Raw genomic sequence first — 17,781 nt, 5'->3', positions numbered from 1 at the left:
AGAAGGGCTCCATAAAGCATCTGACCCCCAACCCAGGGCCGCACTGAGGCTAAGCTCCCGGGGAGGAAAGCCCTACTAAATCAGCTGAGACCTCCTCTGTCACCATTAGAGAACCACTCATTCATTCGTTCATCCCACAGGCATTGGCTGAGGTGTCAGGCACTGTGTCAATTAACAAGGATACCAAGATGAAGCACAGGCCCTGCCCTGGAGTGACAGGGAAACACACAGGCCCATAATGCCAATACAAGGGGCAGATGCCGGCACAGTCCTCACGAGGTGCTGGGGCAGCATGAAGGAGAGAGGAAGCAAGGTCAGTGTGGGGGCGAGATGACCGCAGGTGGTGGTCTTAAAGGAGGAATGAGACTTCACCAGCTGGAAAACAGGGGAGGGGAGGGTATATCTGTGCACACAAGTCCTGGCGTGTGAAAAGACCCAGAAGCGTGAGTTGCTGGGTGGGATCTGCCCATCTTGGGGTGGCTAGAGGCCAGGTCAGGAGGCAGCGGGAGAGGAGGACAGGCATAGTGATGGGCCTCGAGGCTGTGCCAAGGCGTTTGACTTTAATCTGAAAGCAAGGAAGACCCACTAAAAGGTGGAAAGCAAGGGCGCGTTTGGTCCCATTCACCTTTGGTGGATCTTCCTTGCTTTTCACACCTTTTAGTGTGAAAACCACTAAAATCAGGCGATGGGACGAGACACACCCTTGCTTTAACACCTTTTAGTGGATCTTCCTTGTTTTAACACATTTTAGTGGGATGGGGATGGGCCTGGACCTCATGGGTCAACACCTTTAGCAGCTGTGAGCAGGGCATGTTCCCTAGAAGGAACACGGGCAGGACAGGCAGGGAAAGTGCCTATGACGATGACCGCTTTGAACCGTGCATTCAGCTGCCACCAGATCCCTTTTCACTTTCTCTGGGCACAGGTTGGTTCAGATGTGTGTGTGTCATCTCCTGCCAGTCTGAAAGACCCCTGAGGCTGGATCCTTCCTTCCCTCTTCACATGTCCTACTTGGAAAAGACCATAGGAAGCAGCAAGCACTCAATAAGGACTTTTTGCCTCATCTTGGATAGTTTCGATGCCATTTTACAATTATTTCACTGTTTCCTTACTGTTTGCAATGATGTATTTGCCACTGAATGTTTACCTTCTCCAGTGTCTGCCTCCCCTGCAAACACAGAGACAGCCCGACTCTGACTACCTGCCCAATTTCCTTCTCCCTTCTCTGTTGCGAACGGAACCCTGCCTTGTTCTGGGTAGTCTCAAGTGATAAACAGTGACCAAATTAACCATGAAGATTCTGAGTGAGCCCAGGCCTATGGGAGGATCTGCTGGAGATTCCAGGGAAGCTTTTGCTCTTCTGCTGAAAGGAACGAGGGAGGCTGGTCCACCTCTTTCTCCTGCTTCCTGTCTTGACTGAGATTCCTGGACATCCTGAGGTCTCCTATGCCCATGAAGTAGAAACCCCAGGCATTCAGGACAGTGACAAGGCCCTTCCCTGATCCAGGCTGCCTTCTTGCTCTGTGAGGGCAAAAAGTTTGTTTTTCTCTCTGCTGTTTCCCAGCTCCTAGAACAGCGCCTGGTATGTGGTGACCACTCAATCATCCTCTGTGGATTGAGGGAAGGTCTACATTCCTTAGGCCACTGTTAGCTGGGAGTTCTGTTACTTACAACTGTACATATGCCTAACTCAGTAATTGTGAAAAATAATAACAGTATATGCTAAGATTATAAATGGAGTAAACTGGGTAGAATCACAAACTAAGGCACCACCCTAAAATGTGAAGAAAGGTGCTGTCATGAGCCACCTGTTTTCCTTTCCCCTCAGTTTTTCTCTGCTCAGAGCTGGAACCGCTTGCCCCTTGCCCCCTCCAACTTGTATTTGCACCCCTGTTCCTCAAGGGACTGGCAGAATGGCTCATTTTCCTATGAGTCCACGTTTCATAGTACAGGTCATCACCTTTTGGCCTTGCCTTGACTCCCAGAGCTGAGGATTCAAGCATGACCCAGATCTTCCTGGGAAGGAGAGCTTCAAAGCCCCACCAAACACCAGGAAGGGAGAGAAGCAAAGAAGGGAAAACCCTGAAATCATTCCTGCCACATGGCTACAACCTTGCGTCATCCCTGATGTGAGCCATTAACCTGCTAACTACCAACCAATTAGCTCTGGTTTGGGCTATGCTTCCCTAGCTTATGTCTCTGCTTATCATCAGTCACACAGAGGGGCCCTTATAACCCCCGCCCCTTTGAGGCTGTCCTTGGGGGAGGCCTAAAAGGGTCTTCTATAAACAGGTTATACGCATCTTTCTGAGCCCCTCCAATGGGTGCTGAAGAGAAAGTTTCCCCCAGGAGACTCCACAATCAGGGGCATTTATAAAGGGATTATGCTGTCATTTGCAAGTTATGTTTTTACCAAATGGAATGAAGAAAATGAAGATAATGAAATAACCAGCTTTCCTGAAGTCCCTGCTGCAGGCCTAGAACCTGATTGGCAAGATCCCCTTTGAGACCCATTGTTTTTATATCCATCTGATATCAAACTTGAGTTTCTCAGTTCCCACTCCATGTGCTCCTATTTTATTGCTATGTGACTATCAATGCCCCCCATTTCCAACCCCAGCCATTCTCTGAACCGTCACCTGCACTTTCCTTCAAAATCCAACTCAAGACTCTCTCCCTGTAGGAGTGTTCCTAACCCTAACCCAAACCCAATGACCCTATCACTAAACAGTCTGTTTACATCATACTTCCAAGCACACACTTGTGTGTGGACTAGTAAATGTCTAGAATCTTTATACTTGCCTTTGTACAATCTTCTTGCCCAAACTAACTTCCTGAGGGGAGTTGTGGGCAGTTCTTCTGTATCTCTCCTAATGAGAGTCCATGATTTGGTACATAGTGAAAGCTCAAAAATATTGCTGACTTTTTCAATAATCTGTTGCTTTGTAATACACCAATCCAAAAGTGAATGGCTTAAGACAACCATTCTATCATCTCTCATGAGTCCATAGGTTGACTGGGATCAGCTGGGTGGTTCTTCTGTTGCACATGGTAGCAGCTGGGGCTGTGGTCATTTGGGGACTGTACTGGGATGAAGTATCCAGGATAAGTCACTCACTTGGCTGGTGCCTTAAGAGGGTGGATGGAGGCCTGGCTCAGTTGTGAAGCTGGGACAGTTGGGCCTCCCTTCCTCCCTCTCTTCCTCTATCCATATATTCTCAAGGTCTCTCCTTCTCCATTGGTCTCTGTATGTGACCTCTCCAGCACAGAGAGACCACACTTTTTACATATTGACTTGAGGATCCCCAAAGCACAAAAGTATAAGATTTGAGAATTTTTAAAACTTAGACTACAAACAACTTAGTGTCACTTCCAACACACTTTATTGGTTAAAGCAAGTCACAGGCCAGCTCAGATTCGGTGTGGGAGGGGATCACACAAGGGTGATATGATTCACTAAGGGAGGTCTGATTTACTCGGGAACATCTTGGGATACCTGCTGCCCCTTGACTGAATGCCCAATAGCATTTACGGAGTCCAGGGTCTGGTTTTCATTAGTGCCAAGATTACTACAAAAAAACCTCAGCGGTCTCTTCCTCAGACTGTTTTCATCGAGAATAAGGAGAACACACATACACACACACACTTACTCACACACACACACATATATTCATACCACCTGGAAAACCACCATTCCAACCCGTAAAAAATATTTTAAAAATCTCTAAGAGGGTGAAAATGTGCATGTTGTGAAAGAAAGATTAAACACCATCACTATTAGTTGCCCATTTAAAAAAGATGTCTTAAATACATTATTTCATTTGATCTTGATTCCCATCCCCATTTTAGAGATGAAAAAACTGAGGCTCAGAGATGATAAGTAATTTACCCAAAAGGGTGGAGCTAGGTCTGAGTAACCCCAAGACTTGTCCCTGATGCCAAAAAGAATTATTAGAATATGAATTAGTGTGGTGGCTCATACCTATAATCCCAGCACTTTGGGAGGCCAAGGTGGGAGGATCACTTGAGCCCAGGAGTTTGAGACCAGCCTGGGAAACATACCAAGACCCCATCTCTACAAAAAAAATTTTTTTAAAGAATAGGAATTATGCCTATCAATGATAGACTGGATAAAGAAAATGTGGCATATATACACCATGGAATACTATGCAGCCATTAAAAGGATGAGTTCATGTCCTTTGCAGAGACATGGATGAAGCTAGAAACCATCTTTCTCAGCAAATTAACACAAGAACAGAAAACCAAACATCACATGNAGTGTGGTGGCTCATACCTATAATCCCAGCACTTTGGGAGGCCAAGGTGGGAGGATCACTTGAGCCCAGGAGTTTGAGACCAGCCTGGGAAACATACCAAGACCCCATCTCTACAAAAAAAATTTTTTTAAAGAATAGGAATTATGCCTATCAATGATAGACTGGATAAAGAAAATGTGGCATATATACACCATGGAATACTATGCAGCCATTAAAAAGGATGAGTTCATGTCCTTTGCAGAGACATGGATGAAGCTAGAAACCATCTTTCTCAGCAAATTAACACAAGAACAGAAAACCAAACATCACATGTTCTCACTCATAAATGGGAGTTGAACAATGAGAACACATGGATACATGGAGGGGGACATCACACACCAGGGCCTGTCTTGGGGTTGGGGGGGCTAGGGGAGGGATAGCATCAGTAGAAATATCTAGTGTAGATGATGGGTTGATGGGTGCAGCAAACCATCATGGCACTTGTATACCTATGTAACAAACCTTCACGTTCTGCACATGCACCCCAGAACCTAAAGTTTAATTTTTAAGAAGTGCAAAAAAAAAAAAAAAAAAAAAGGAATTCAGGTTTTTAGTCTAAAGAAACTGAGATCCTGAAAGGTGAAATAGTCCAGGGTCCCTCAGCCAGGATCCTGATTCCCCTTTAGAAGAGAACGGATGCAAAAGAAAGCACAGGGCCTGATTCACTGTAGATGTTCAGTAAACACAAGCCCCCCATCTCTTCTCCAAACCAGATTTCTTCCACAGCTCGCTGTCATTCGTCCAAAGAATGTAGCCGCTACACTGTGTTATTGGCAGGATTGTGGGCATGACTGATTTCCTTTCTGATTGGGTGGGAAGGCTGAAGGGCGAGTTTAGAAGGGCTCTGTTCCCTTCATCTCACTCCTTTCCCCACTCGCATTTCACGCAACAGTCGTTTGGTTTTTGAGCAATCTGTTCCTGGAAAGCAGAGGAAAGTAACAGATTGATGCATCAACTGCATGTGGCCAAGTGATTTATTTTTAATGTGACTAAACAAGACACACACCTGCCTATGGAAATGTAATCACATTGAATCATCAGGGACTTAGACAGTCATTTAGGCAAGGGAAAGACAGAGAGGAAACAGAGGAGAGGAGGAAGAGGAGGGAGAGAAAGAAAGGGGAGGCAGAGGAGCAGAGACAGAAGAGAAGAGAGAAGAAGGGACTGGAAGAGAAGGAAGGGAAGGGAAGAGAAGACTGGGCCAGCTCCCTAAAAATGTTGATTTCAGCAGCATCAGTGAAGCACCCTCAATTGGCCCAAATGCCCCTGGTTTAGCTGTGCTGATGCCTGAAATTTTATAATTAGACTTTCATCCTTGTGATTTAACCAAACATAGTATATTCTCCACTAAAGTGTAAATGCAACAGAAGTAGTGCATCAAACTACGTCAATCACTTTCACCTCAGTGAGAAAGAACTGATATCTTTTATGAAAGCAGGAGTTTTTTTCTATGGGTGGGGGTGGTATTAGTCCATTTTGCATTGCTATATAGGAATGCCTGAGACTGGGTAGTTTATAAAGAAAAGAGGTTTATTTGGCTCTTGGTTCTGCAGGCTGGATAAGCATGGCACTGGTATCTGCTCAGCTTCTGTTGAGGCCTCAGGAAGCTTTTACGCATGGCAGAAGGCAAAGGGGGAGCAGGCAGGTCACATGGCAGGAGAGGGAGCAAGAGAGGGAGGAATAGGTGCCAGGCTCTTTTATACAATCAGATCTCACTCTAACTAATAGAGCAAAAACTCACTCATTACCACTAGGAGGGCACCAAGCCATTCATGAGGGACCCACTCCCGTGACCTAATACTTCCCACCAGGCCCCGCCTCCAGCACTGGGATCACACTTCAACATGAGATTTGGAGGGGAGAAATATCCACAATGTATCAGGGGGCATTGAAACAAACTTTCTGGGAGTCACCAGTGAAGGCCCAGAAAGGAACCTTGGGGGCTCTAGGGACTTTCTCCTTCATGGCTTTCCTTAATGATAACACCTACCTTTACGAGCATTTGCTATGTTCCAGGCACTGTGAATGCGACCCATTACACGTACTATTTCATTCATGTACTATTTCATTCCACCTTCCCAACAGCCCTGGAGTTTTGTACTGGTGTTCTCGTCACTCTCCAGGTGAGGGAACTGAAGCCCAGCCCATGGTCATCTGTCTCAGCACTCTGAAAGGAAGCTCCAGTTACAGGAGAGTTTCTCATGGAACGCCCAGCCTCACCAACAGTACCTTGCTTGCAGAAGGCACTCACTAAGTATGTGCCAACAGAGTGAAGTGGCAGGGATGGGATGTGAACGTAGACAGTCTAACACCAGAGCCTGTACCCTTAGCATTTGCCTGCACAACTTTCTCCCAGATAGTCCACTCCCTTCTCCCTGCTTGTCACCCGAATAGCATAAGAAATGCATGAACCACTAACTTTGGGAGGCTAAATGTCCTCCATCACAGCTCCCTCCTCAATCTCCCTGGGTCAGTACCAGGAATTAGCCAGCCAGACTACTCCACTCTGTACTGCTATGTCCAGATACCTTTTCCCAGTTAGGTTGTAATGCCTTTGAGGGAAGGCACAGCATCCCTGCAGTCTTTTGGGGGGATGTATGAGTACTTTTGAAATTGTAGTTTCTTTCTCAAAAGCAACATTATATCTTCGCGTTTTCTGTTAATACAGATTTTGGTAGGTTTTTTCTTGAATTTTATATCCATGTCCTTCACCCTGCCCCTAGCAGTAGCACGTGAAGGAGATTATAAAGTCCTAAGTTGGGGGGGGCATCAGATTGATAACTTTTTGAAGATTGATGATATCTAGTGTGGGCAAGGATGGGGGAAATGGATATTTATACGTTGTTGGGTAGGCTTTTGAGGAGGCAAATCATCAGTAAGTAACAGTGGCTGAAACAAGATAAAAGCTTTATTTTTTTTTTCTCATACAAAAGTCTAAGCTAGTAGAAAGTCCTGGGAAGAAGGCTGGCTTGGTTCCACAAGGTTATGCAGGGACCCAGGTTCTTTCTATACATTGTACCACCATCCCCAGGGGTGTTACCTGCATCACCTGGTGGAAGCTGACTCCCACCACCACATCTGTTCTCTGAATAGATTGCTCCACGGGGAAAGCGGAAGTACAACAAACAGCTTATTTTAAGGATCTGATTCAGAAATCGCACACAGTACTTCTCATCAGCCATAACTTAGTTACATGTCCACAGCGAGGAAGGTGGCAAATATATTCTCAACTCATACCCACCTGAAACTCAGGAGATTCGTTGCTAAAAGGAAGAAAAGAGAAAATGGATATTAGGGGGACAATGGACAGTTTCTAACACAAACAGAAGGAATTATCAAAGTTAAAAGTGCATATACCACTAGACCCAGCAATTCCAGTTCTAGAGATGTATTCTGGGGAAATAGTCACATAACTACACAAAGATTATGCATAAGGGTAATACTAGCAGTTTTAAATTATGTTCACAAATTCTTTGATACCCTTCCCTTCACAAAAGGGCTGTACTTAATGACTTACTCCTAATGAATAGAATGTGGCCAAAGTGACAATGTGTGACTTCGGAGGCTAGGTCATAAAAGGCCCTGTGCTTCTCCTTTGCTCTCTTGAATGACTGGCTATGATGGAAACAGCCACCATGTGGTGAGGACACTCAATTAGCCTTGTGGAGAGACCCACATGGGTGAGAAACTAAGGGTTCCCACCAACAGCCCACACCTACTTGCCAGCCCTGAGAGCAAACAGTTCCTCCAGGCCTAGTCAAGGCTCAGTTGGCTGAAGCCTCGGTCAGCATCTGGACTGCAACCCCACGCAAAACACTGAGCCAGAAATCACCCACCCAAGAAGTTGCGATCCTGACTGGCAAAAAATGTGAGAGATTATAAACATTTATTATACAAAATTTTAAGCCACTACGTTTTGGAGTATTGTGTTAGGCAGCAATAAATAACTAATACAATAATCATTGCTTCCTGTTTGTAATAACAAAAAAGAGAAAGAAAATACATTTTTTTAAAAAAGAAACACCAGAAATGTCAATAATGGGAGATTAAATAACCCATGAGAAATCCACAGTTTGGAATTTGCAGCTGTTAGAAAGAGAGAGAGCTATGGCGTAAAAGACCTGTGTGTTCTGTCACTGACAGCTCCTTAAGACATATTAGTACATGAAAATAACAATCTGAGGAACACTTACTGTATGGTCTCCATGACATAAAACTGCAAAAAAATTACGTATGCATGTACATATGTGCATACATGCAATAACCTTATATTTGTGTATGCTCAAGTGTGTACTTTCACATACGGGTAAATGCGTGGAATAGGAGTGAAGGTTGCATACCAAATGGCAGGCAGTGGTTTTACCCGGGACTAGGGAAGTGGAATGGGGGTGGGGAGTTGCAATATGGTGTTCACATTTTACTTTGTAATCTCCTGCATTGTTTCAACCTCTTACAATGAAAATGCATTTGCGTATTCCCTGTGTGATAAAAACAAAGAAAATCATAAAAAGAGAGAGAGAGGCAGGCAGATAGCAGAGATGGAAGGAAGAGGGGTTAAACAGAAACGGCATTTTACCCACCGAGTCGTGACTACAGGCATCTTATTTCACCTGTTTGTTTTTCCTTAACATCCCAACATAGAAAACAGACACTTTGTTTTAAACTAACAACGAGAAATCTCCTCGCTTTGGCCTTCGCTTGCTCAGCATAGACTGTCTCTAGGGTGCTCGGAGGTGGGGCGTGGAGGTGAACGTTGGGAACTGCCCGATCCCATGCTCGCCTTTTCCCGCAGGACCTGTGCTCAGCTTTCGGAAGGTGCAAGGGAGGGAGTGTCTACAACCTAAGAAAAGGGCCACGGTGCGGAGCCCGGAGCAGGGCTGGGTGCAGGGAGCGTTCTCGCTGCCCGGGGCGCTCTGCGCTGAGCGCCTGGTGGGGACAGCACGCCGCTCCGGGAGTCCCCAGGCGCGGGAGGTCCCAGCAGATTTTGCATAAAGGGAGGAATCCCCAGGGAGGAATCGAGTCCAGGGCACAAACAAGATACTGGAGGAGGTGGAACGGAGAGGATTGATTCGGTTTGCAACCCTACGAGGTCGTGGCCTCTCGGGGCGGGAAAGCAGTCTCCTGTCTCTCCAGGATCCAGCCTCCCGATCACCGCGCTAGCCCTCGCCCTGCCTGGGCCTCCCCAGAGACGGGAGCTTGGGTGGGGGACCCTGGATCCGAAGCCAAGGCTGAACTGGTGGGCCAAGCCCAGGGAGCAACCAAGTCCCCAAGTCTTTCCCTACCCTTCCCGCAGGCTGAGCGGAAAACCAGGAAGTGGATGGTCTCCATCTCCGCAGCCACGCCCACCCGTTTGCACTTACTGAACTGAGGTCCTCAGGAACGTGGTAAGACAAAGAGAAAGGAGGGCATTTTCGCCACTCTCTTGCTAATGCTTCAGTAACTCCCCATTACCCTAATGTGCTCACCATCAGAGCCTGATTAAGACCTTTGGAGGCCCTAAAATTATAAGACCCACTCTCTCCATCAATGTAATTTAAAACAAAACAAAACAAAAAAACTTTAAATGGATTTTACTAAAAGCCGATTTTCCTCTATGAATTTATTTTAATAGCAACGACAAGCCCTTGCCTTGCAGCACACTAGCCTGCCCAGCAGAAGATCCAGTAAGGTTTGCAAAGCCAGTCGGGATCTCCTCACCTTGCCTCTCTCCTCTTCCTGCACTGGCGGGCTAACCTGTTTCCAGGTCCTCTGAAGCTCAGTCCTTCCCTGAGTTTCCCATTGCCTGGCACCTCCAGAGCCAGCATATATTTCCACTTCCCACTCCTAGCTTTCAGTCCAGACTGGGTTAGATGCCTTCAGTGCTTTCTCCATTACAGGAGACTTAGCACACAGAGTAGGAGAATACTCCTGTTTCTTCCCTGTCACCCTCTCTGTGCTGAGGGCTCAGAAGGTCGAGACACCTTTTCTGTTTTGCTTACAGGTATGGTCCCAGAACCTAGCATGTGGACTGGCACACCCTTTGCTCAAATAAATACATCAATATTTGAAATGAACCATTCATAGCAAAACACATAGCACAGAATAAAAGTGCGTAGTCCATTCTGGCCTATGCAGTACATTCATTCTATCACAGTATATATATTCAGCTTCTCAGCATTTATTGAGCACCTCCAAACGTGCTAGACAGGTAATACTCAATACACATTAGTTCCCTCCATGCTAAAATGGACTGTGTGTCCACGTAACTTTGCTGGAAACTTGAGGGAAACCAATTATCCTGCCCTTTCCCTGGGTGTCTGATTGAACTCGGCATGTCCGTTATAGCCATAGAAATATCACTAACAGGCAATGCCAGCAGGATTAGATCTGCCAAGTGTTTAAAGTTTAGCAAGAAAGCTTTTTGCAAATGTCAACACTACCACTCTGTTTCCTGCAAACCAGCATTCTAATCAGCAGGGCTGCCTTTTCCAGCTCATTGAGCAATGACATAAAAAAATCCCAGCATAATCCTTTATCTAGGAGAAAAATACCAAAAGGCAGAGAGGATGCAATAACAATCATAGCTACCTACTATGTGCAAGGTGCTGTGCTTACTGCTTTAGTTATGTTGCCTCCAATCCTCACAACAAAACGGACAAATGGGGAAACTGAGGCTTACAGAAGTCACACATCTCCAACTGAGGCCTGAACTTGAGTATTTTCCATAGCACCCCACTAACTCTGGGGGAAAAAAAAACTGCTATTGTGCCCAGTGAGGATACAATGTCTTAGAGTGGTAGGGACCTCAGAGGCTGGTCGTAGGAAAAGAGAATGACAACGTTTCTCATGCCAGGGTTTCCTGGGACTTTCATCTTCTTGTCTTCCTTTTCTCATTCCCTCAGAGGCCAGGTATAGTGATATAATGATTTTGGAAATTTTGAGCTGAAAAGGAAAATGTTTTCTTCTTTTTTTTTTTTTAAGGGGAACTGTTGGAGTGTTTGCATTTTGGGTTCCTTGCATAGCAGCTGGTAGGCTTGATGGGATTTCAAAATGAAGTTACTAATGGAAATTATACACTGGGGACATTCCAAAGAAACTGCTAAAAGAGAATGGCTTGTGCTAGGTGACTGGAAGTGTTGCATCAGATTATCACAGCTGGGTATTGAGGCCAGGCCCAGCTGAAATGTTACAGTAGGGGTTACCTCTCAGACTTGGCTCTGTACAGGAAGCGTATCCAAGGAAGAGCTACATCCAAGGCAAAGCTATAAGGCCAGATGCAGAAGACACAGTACCTGGGTTAGCTGCCCGTTTATCCCTGGGTGTAGGCTAAAGATATTTAATCTTGGACATGGCAAGCAGCTGCATACAAGAGCCTGATTCCTGATTCCTGAGCAGGAGTGGGCAGCAAGTTGCTAATTCTGACCTCCAACCATCCCTGAGGCGGTGTAGCCCTCGGTTCTCAACACTGGCTGCCCACTAGCATCATCTGATGAGCTCTGAAATACAGATGCAAGACTCATCCCAGAAGGATGAAATCAGAACTAATGGGAAAGGGATCCAGCGTCACATATTCTCATAGCTCTCCATGTGATTCTAGTTTGCAGCCAAAGTTCAAAAGTTCTGACACAGCCTAGGTGTCCAGTGATCACAAGAATTACTAGGGCACTCCCTGAAATAGTTTTGCCCCAGCCTCTCTGCTGTAGATCTTGATTCAGTGGGGCTGGCAGGGGCCCAAGAATCTGTATTTTTAATGAGCTCCCTGGTAGTTGTTTTGATCAGATAAACTTGGGGACCCCCATGTGTAATAAAATGGTATATTTGCATATCATCATTGCAGTCACAGCTTCTGACATATTATGTTTTTAATTTGTATGTACATCATTGTGTCTCAACCATCATTCAGGTGTAAGGTCCAAGAGGGAAAGGACCTTGTCTTATTCACTGGAATGTTCTCAGTATGGAAAAGAATGCAAGCAAATAGTGGGAAATCTGTGGATATTTGTTGAATAAATAAATGAATTTCTGTTTTGTATTTGTCGCTTCTGCTTTGGGAACCAAGTTAAGAGTGAGATTGAAACTTTGAAAGAAAATACAAATAATTTTATTTCACTTCCCTTTATAGATCTAAAGTCCTACTTTTAAAAACATAAAGATTTCTTCTATATGGAACTTGATTGCCTTCATTCAGTCATCAAGAGTCTTCAGGAGATCCGAAGACCCAGAGCAAACCAGAAATGTTGAGGGGGAAAATGTGCAGAGATGTCTGAGAGCAAACCCCCTACCCTTAAACCAATTTTTCTTCTGAAGTTTTCTGCTTCATTGCAAGTTTTATGTCACCAATTAAGCTATAGGGCCTAGATAGAAAACGACACAAAGTATTTTCAGAAAAGTTGATTAAACTGCATGCTTTTATTTATGCACATTCAGAAAATGTTTATGGCGGAACTACCATTTTCCAGTAAGTGCCAGTGGGAGCCCAGTGAAAAATAACACACAGTCCTGCCCTCAGTAACTAGCTTTCCCAGCGAGTGGAAAGCTAGCCATGGAACTAGTACAGTGTGATAACACGGGTCATCAAACTCAAGGTGCCTTCTGTTGTAAGATGCGTCATTAATTTACGCAGCATTAAGAAAAATGCTACCAATTGAACCATGACATGTCGTGGATTTTGTTAAGACCTGTTCTAATTTCAGAGATGTGAAAATGTAATGGGGTGGTAGGGGGGTGAGGAATGTGCATTTTACTTTATTTTATTTTATTTATTTTGAGAGACAGGGTCTCTCTTTGGCACTCACCCAGGCTGGAGTGTAGTGGCGCAATCTCAGCTCACTGCGGCCTCAACCTCGTGGGCTCAAGTGATCCTCCCACCTCCTGGGTAGATGGGGCTCTAGGCATGAACCACCATGCCCGGTTTTGTTTTTTTTTTTTTAAACTTTTTGTTGTTTTTGAGACAAGGTCTCATTCTGTTGCTGCCCAGGTTGGAGTGCAGTGGCTCGATCTCAGCTCACTGCAGCCTGTGTCTGCCAGGTTCAAGCAATCCTCTTATCTCAACCTCCCAAGTAGCTGGGACTACATGTACATGCCACCATGCCCAGCTAATATATATATATATATTTTGGAGAGACAGGGTTTCGCCATGTTGCCCAGGCTGGTCTCAAACTCCTGAGCTCAAGCGAGCCACCTGCCTCAGCCTCCTAAAGTGCTAGGATTACAGACAGGAGCCACTGCACCCAACCATAATTTTTTCTTAACTTTTTGTAAAGAGGATGTCTCATTATGTTGTCCAGGCTGGTCTCGAACTCTTGGGCTCATGCAATCTCTCCCACTTTGACCTCCCAAAGTGCTGGGATTACAGGCATGAGCTACTGTGCCTGACCAGAGCATGCATTTTAGAACTGATTAAATACATAAGGTAAATCAGACCCGAAGGATATACAGAATAAGCCAAACAGTAGGGGGCAGGGAGACTTGGAAGAAGGAAAATACTGTGCAGAGGGGACAGCTTGTGCTGAGAGGTCTGGAGGGAAAAGGGTGGCTGCTTATAGCTCAGTAAGACTGGAGTTAGAGCCTGTGGGCTGGAAGGTGACAGATGAGGCTGGAGATGGAAACAAGGGCCAGATCATGGCCTGCCTTATAAGTAGATGGCCTTAGTCCCAGTTTACATCTGTAGTGTGTCTTTTTGATCTTAAGTGCCCTGTTGGACAACACATTATATGATCACCCTATACTAATAAGCCATTTTTAAATGTGGGCTTTTATCTTAAGAGAAATGAGAACAATGGAAGGGTTTTAAACAGACAGTACCATAATCAGATTGTGAAAGTGTATGTGTGTTGGAGGCAGGGTGTGTATTGCTTAATTTGAATGTTTCTGTTGAGCTAATATGCTCATACAAGTCAAAACTTTAAAAAAAGTTTCACAAAAGTGAAAAATCTCCCTTCCACCCTGGCCCTTCTTCCACCCCTTCCACTCTGCCTCACAGCTAACCCAATTTTCTTCCCTAGAAGCAACTGATATTATCAATTTTTTGTGTGACCTTTCAGAATTTTGTTTTCCTTTTCTTCGAGATGGAGTCTCACTCTGTTGCCCAGGCTGGAGTACAGTGGCATGATTTCGGCTCGCTGCAACCTCCACCTCCTGGATTCAAGTGATTTTCCAGCCTCAGCTTCCCCCTAGCTGGGACTACAGGTGTGCGTCACCACGCCAGCTAATTTTTGTATTTTTAATAGAGACGGGGTTGCACCATGTTGGCCAGGCTGGTCTTGAACTCCTGACTTCTAGTGATCCGCCTGCCTTGGCCTCCCAAAGTGCTGGGATTACAGGCGTGAGCCACCATGCCGGGCCCCTTTCAGACATATTTAATGCATATAGAATTAAATCTTCTTTGCCTTTCAAATGTACCTATTGCTTTCTAATTCTTTATTTTCATCGAATTTGCCTCCTTTTCTTATTCCTCTCACTATCTCTTATTGAGTTTCCACAGTATGTGTTCCGTTTTTACTGCTTCAGATTTGAGGCTTCATTTTTTAAGAGTGAAGGTTGGATAGTTTTCTTTTTTTTCTTTCACTTCTTCCCCGAGCTCTGGCAGCTCAGGATTCATGTCCTCCCACTGTTTCATTACCTCTTCCCTCATCTCTCATGTGTATGTTTTCTTTGTGGGAGAAATTACTTTGCTATGTTTTCTTAATTTTCTCTTTAAAATTTTCATCTGCTCCATGGCAATGTTTTTTGATGAATCTTCTTTACCTGCTGTTTGCTTTTTCTTTTTTTTTCTCTCTCCTTTGTTTCTTGTCAAAACTCTGTATATTTTACTCATTATTGAAGCAGGTAATGTTTTTTCTTCCCCGTGGACCTCAGGTGTGAGAAAGGCCAAGATCGTCTTCCAGGTTGGCTAAATTTTCCTTATGACCCAGGGTTCATGTAAATTCACTAAGCCTTGAATTCTTTCCAACCAATGGTGAAGATTCCCCAAGGCAAAGTCTCTCCTCCCCTGTTGCCACAGAAACAGACCATTTCCTACAACTATGGCTTGTCTGAAGTCCTGAGCCAGCAGAGCTCAGGCCACAGCACCTGCACCCATTTTCTGCTGCTGCACACAAGGGCTCTGTGCATTCCGCATCCAGGTGTGCCCCCCCCTTCTGGAGGATTCTTTTTCAGGCTGTCCCGGAAACTTTGCAGCACAGCATCCTTGCTCTATTTCTTCCCGCAACATCTCTGCTGAAGCTCTATTGCTTTTGGCAACTCTTACATCTATTTTGTGGTTTAGGTGTCTGCTACTTTTACTAAAAATGGAATTTGTGTTTTTATCTCTCAAGTCCTTTTGTTTTGGATTACTTCCAGAAAATGAAAGGAGGATTACTAACTTTATGCCATCTTCAAACCAGAAGATCTTAGATTAGTAAGATCACGTTGGCCATGGCATGGAGAATGGGCTGGAGGTGGAGAGACTGGAGGTTGGAAGTCCAGTTAGGAGATTGCTCCTGCGCTGGGGAGTTGGTGTTAAGACAGAAGATCCAAGACGCATTTCAGAGGTAACTGCTGAATCTTACTGGCTGGTTAGCTGTGTGTTTGGGAGTGGGGGTGGATCAGGAAGAAATGGGATATTTCAGGGCTGGCTGCTGGAGGCTGCTTGCGATGTAACGTGGAGCTGGGCTTCCTGCCTGTTCTGTAGCTTCCTGCCACATTCCAGGCTGCATCTGTGTGGCTGGGCCCTCTGGGAAGGTCATAGGGAGTCCTAATGGGGCAATGAACTTCCCAGCTGTTCCCTTGAAGGTCCCCTGCAGATATCTGGATGAAACTCTTGACTGCTGGAAACTTTCGAGAAGGCCTGAGGCAGTCAGAAGCCAAGTTGTGGTTCCAAAATTTCCGGCCTATTCACCAAGCCTCCCTGATGATGAGATCTCAAGATCAAACAAAAACAAGAAAACTGGGCACAAATCGCAGGGTGGAACTGTTGATATCCCAATGTTTCCTGCCAAGTCCTGGCTAAGGAACACAGGGAGGGAAAGGGGACCTAACAGAAGTCATAGAACCCACTCCCTGCCTCCACAAAGGCTTTCCAGGTCATGCAAACTATGAAAATTGAACAGAGAGCTTTCTCTCTGAGATTCTCCAAAGTGGGGAATCTCTGATTCTTTTCTTTAATCAGTCTGCAGTAAGTCCTGAGTACTGGCTTTTTTACCCCCTTAATGTATAACCAGAGTTGAGAACCGAGGGCTACTCAATCTCAGAGATGATCAGAATTCAAAGTTAGGAATGTGCTGGCTCCACGTCTGTCCACTCTTGTGCAGTAACACAGCTGCCTGCCTGTGTACAGGATGAAATATCTTCAGGTCTGTTCCCTGGGATAGACTGACAGCTGTGGAAACAATACCGTGTCTCCTCCTAGGATATGTTTCTTGACTCCGCTTATGTGGTTACTGCCAAACCTGGCCCCAGTGCCTTCTTCACACAGCTTTGACAACCAGGGCAATGTTTCCAGTCATCTAACAGAAGCTGCTCCTTATCAGTGATGTCTTTGGAAAATTACCAGCAATTACTAAGCTAGCTATTAGGAAATCTTAAGGATTTACTTTAGCAAGAATAAAAGGAGGTCTTCTGGTCTGTAAGGACCTCTGTTCCTAAAATCACAGAACCACCGCTGCGCTCTACAATGGAATAGTATGCATTCATTTGCAAGCGTGCTCAGATAAGACAGGGTCTTTAGGGAGTTTTTAAAAACTTGGGGGGTAGTGCTTATGATATTGTGAAAAAACACAAACTGTAATTTCATGTACATTAAAAATATGTGTGATCAAGTGAAAAGAGACTTCTTAGCCTGCCTTCCCCAAGATCCCACACCCACCACTATTTCCCTTCCAAGTGATTAAAGGAGTCAGTAACTTGAGTACAATATGCTGTTTTGTCTCTTGTCATCTGACCTTGGACAGGGAAGATGTAAATGTTCTCTTGGGCTAATAAGGTCAGAGTGTTTGCTCACAGGAAACAGAGTTATGAGTAGAGTAATAGGAGGAATATCAATTTCTTACGTGGGCCAAATGTTATTTGTGTGGTTGTCTTTTCTTTCCGGGAAAAGATTAGTTTTGGAGAATGCAATATGTTTTATTTTAGATGCACTATTGAGTGAAGCAGCTACAGTTTAAGCGGAAGTCCTCCTTTCCCCACCTCCTACCTCATACGTCAGGGAGCCCCTCCTCCCCACACCTTTCTTCCCAGAGATCCCACCTCTCCTCTCCTGAAGCGGTAGCTACTGAGGAGAAAGAGGTGAAAAGCTAGAAAGGAAACAGGAAGAGGGGAGACCGGGAAGAGATCCATGCAGGAGACCTTGTGCGGGTCCGTGGGACTTCGTGAGATACCTGCCTCCATCCTCCCATTTTCCCGAATAGGACTCCAATTCTGTGAGACCTGAAGACAGTCTCCTGTTTCTTTTTCCCTCCTTTCCTTTCCTTTCCTTTCCTTTCCTTTCCTTTCCTTTCCTTTCCTTTCC

At 45.2% G+C, this 17,781-nt stretch overlaps 1 long non-coding RNA gene across 1 annotated transcript in view; it reads left to right on the top strand.

Moving 5' to 3' along the window:
* Nucleotides 1-7,951: 7,951 nt before the first annotated feature.
* Nucleotides 7,952-17,781, top strand: part of LOC108514679 (uncharacterized) — a 22,942-nt gene continuing 13,112 nt past the window's right edge. The window contains exons 1-3 of the long non-coding RNA XR_001881291.1: nt 7,952-8,184; nt 9,610-9,700; nt 15,636-15,826. This is a non-coding gene — a long non-coding RNA (uncharacterized LOC108514679). The remainder of the gene's footprint in view (nt 8,185-9,609; nt 9,701-15,635; nt 15,827-17,781) is intronic.

Source organism: Rhinopithecus bieti, unplaced genomic scaffold (genome assembly GCF_001698545.2).
Source record: "Rhinopithecus bieti isolate Rb0 unplaced genomic scaffold, ASM169854v2 scaffold_31548, whole genome shotgun sequence".
Lineage (NCBI taxonomy): Eukaryota > Metazoa > Chordata > Mammalia > Primates > Cercopithecidae > Rhinopithecus > Rhinopithecus bieti.
The sequence above is the reverse complement of the archived record's forward strand: the minus strand, read 5'-3'. Positions and strand labels throughout refer to the sequence as shown.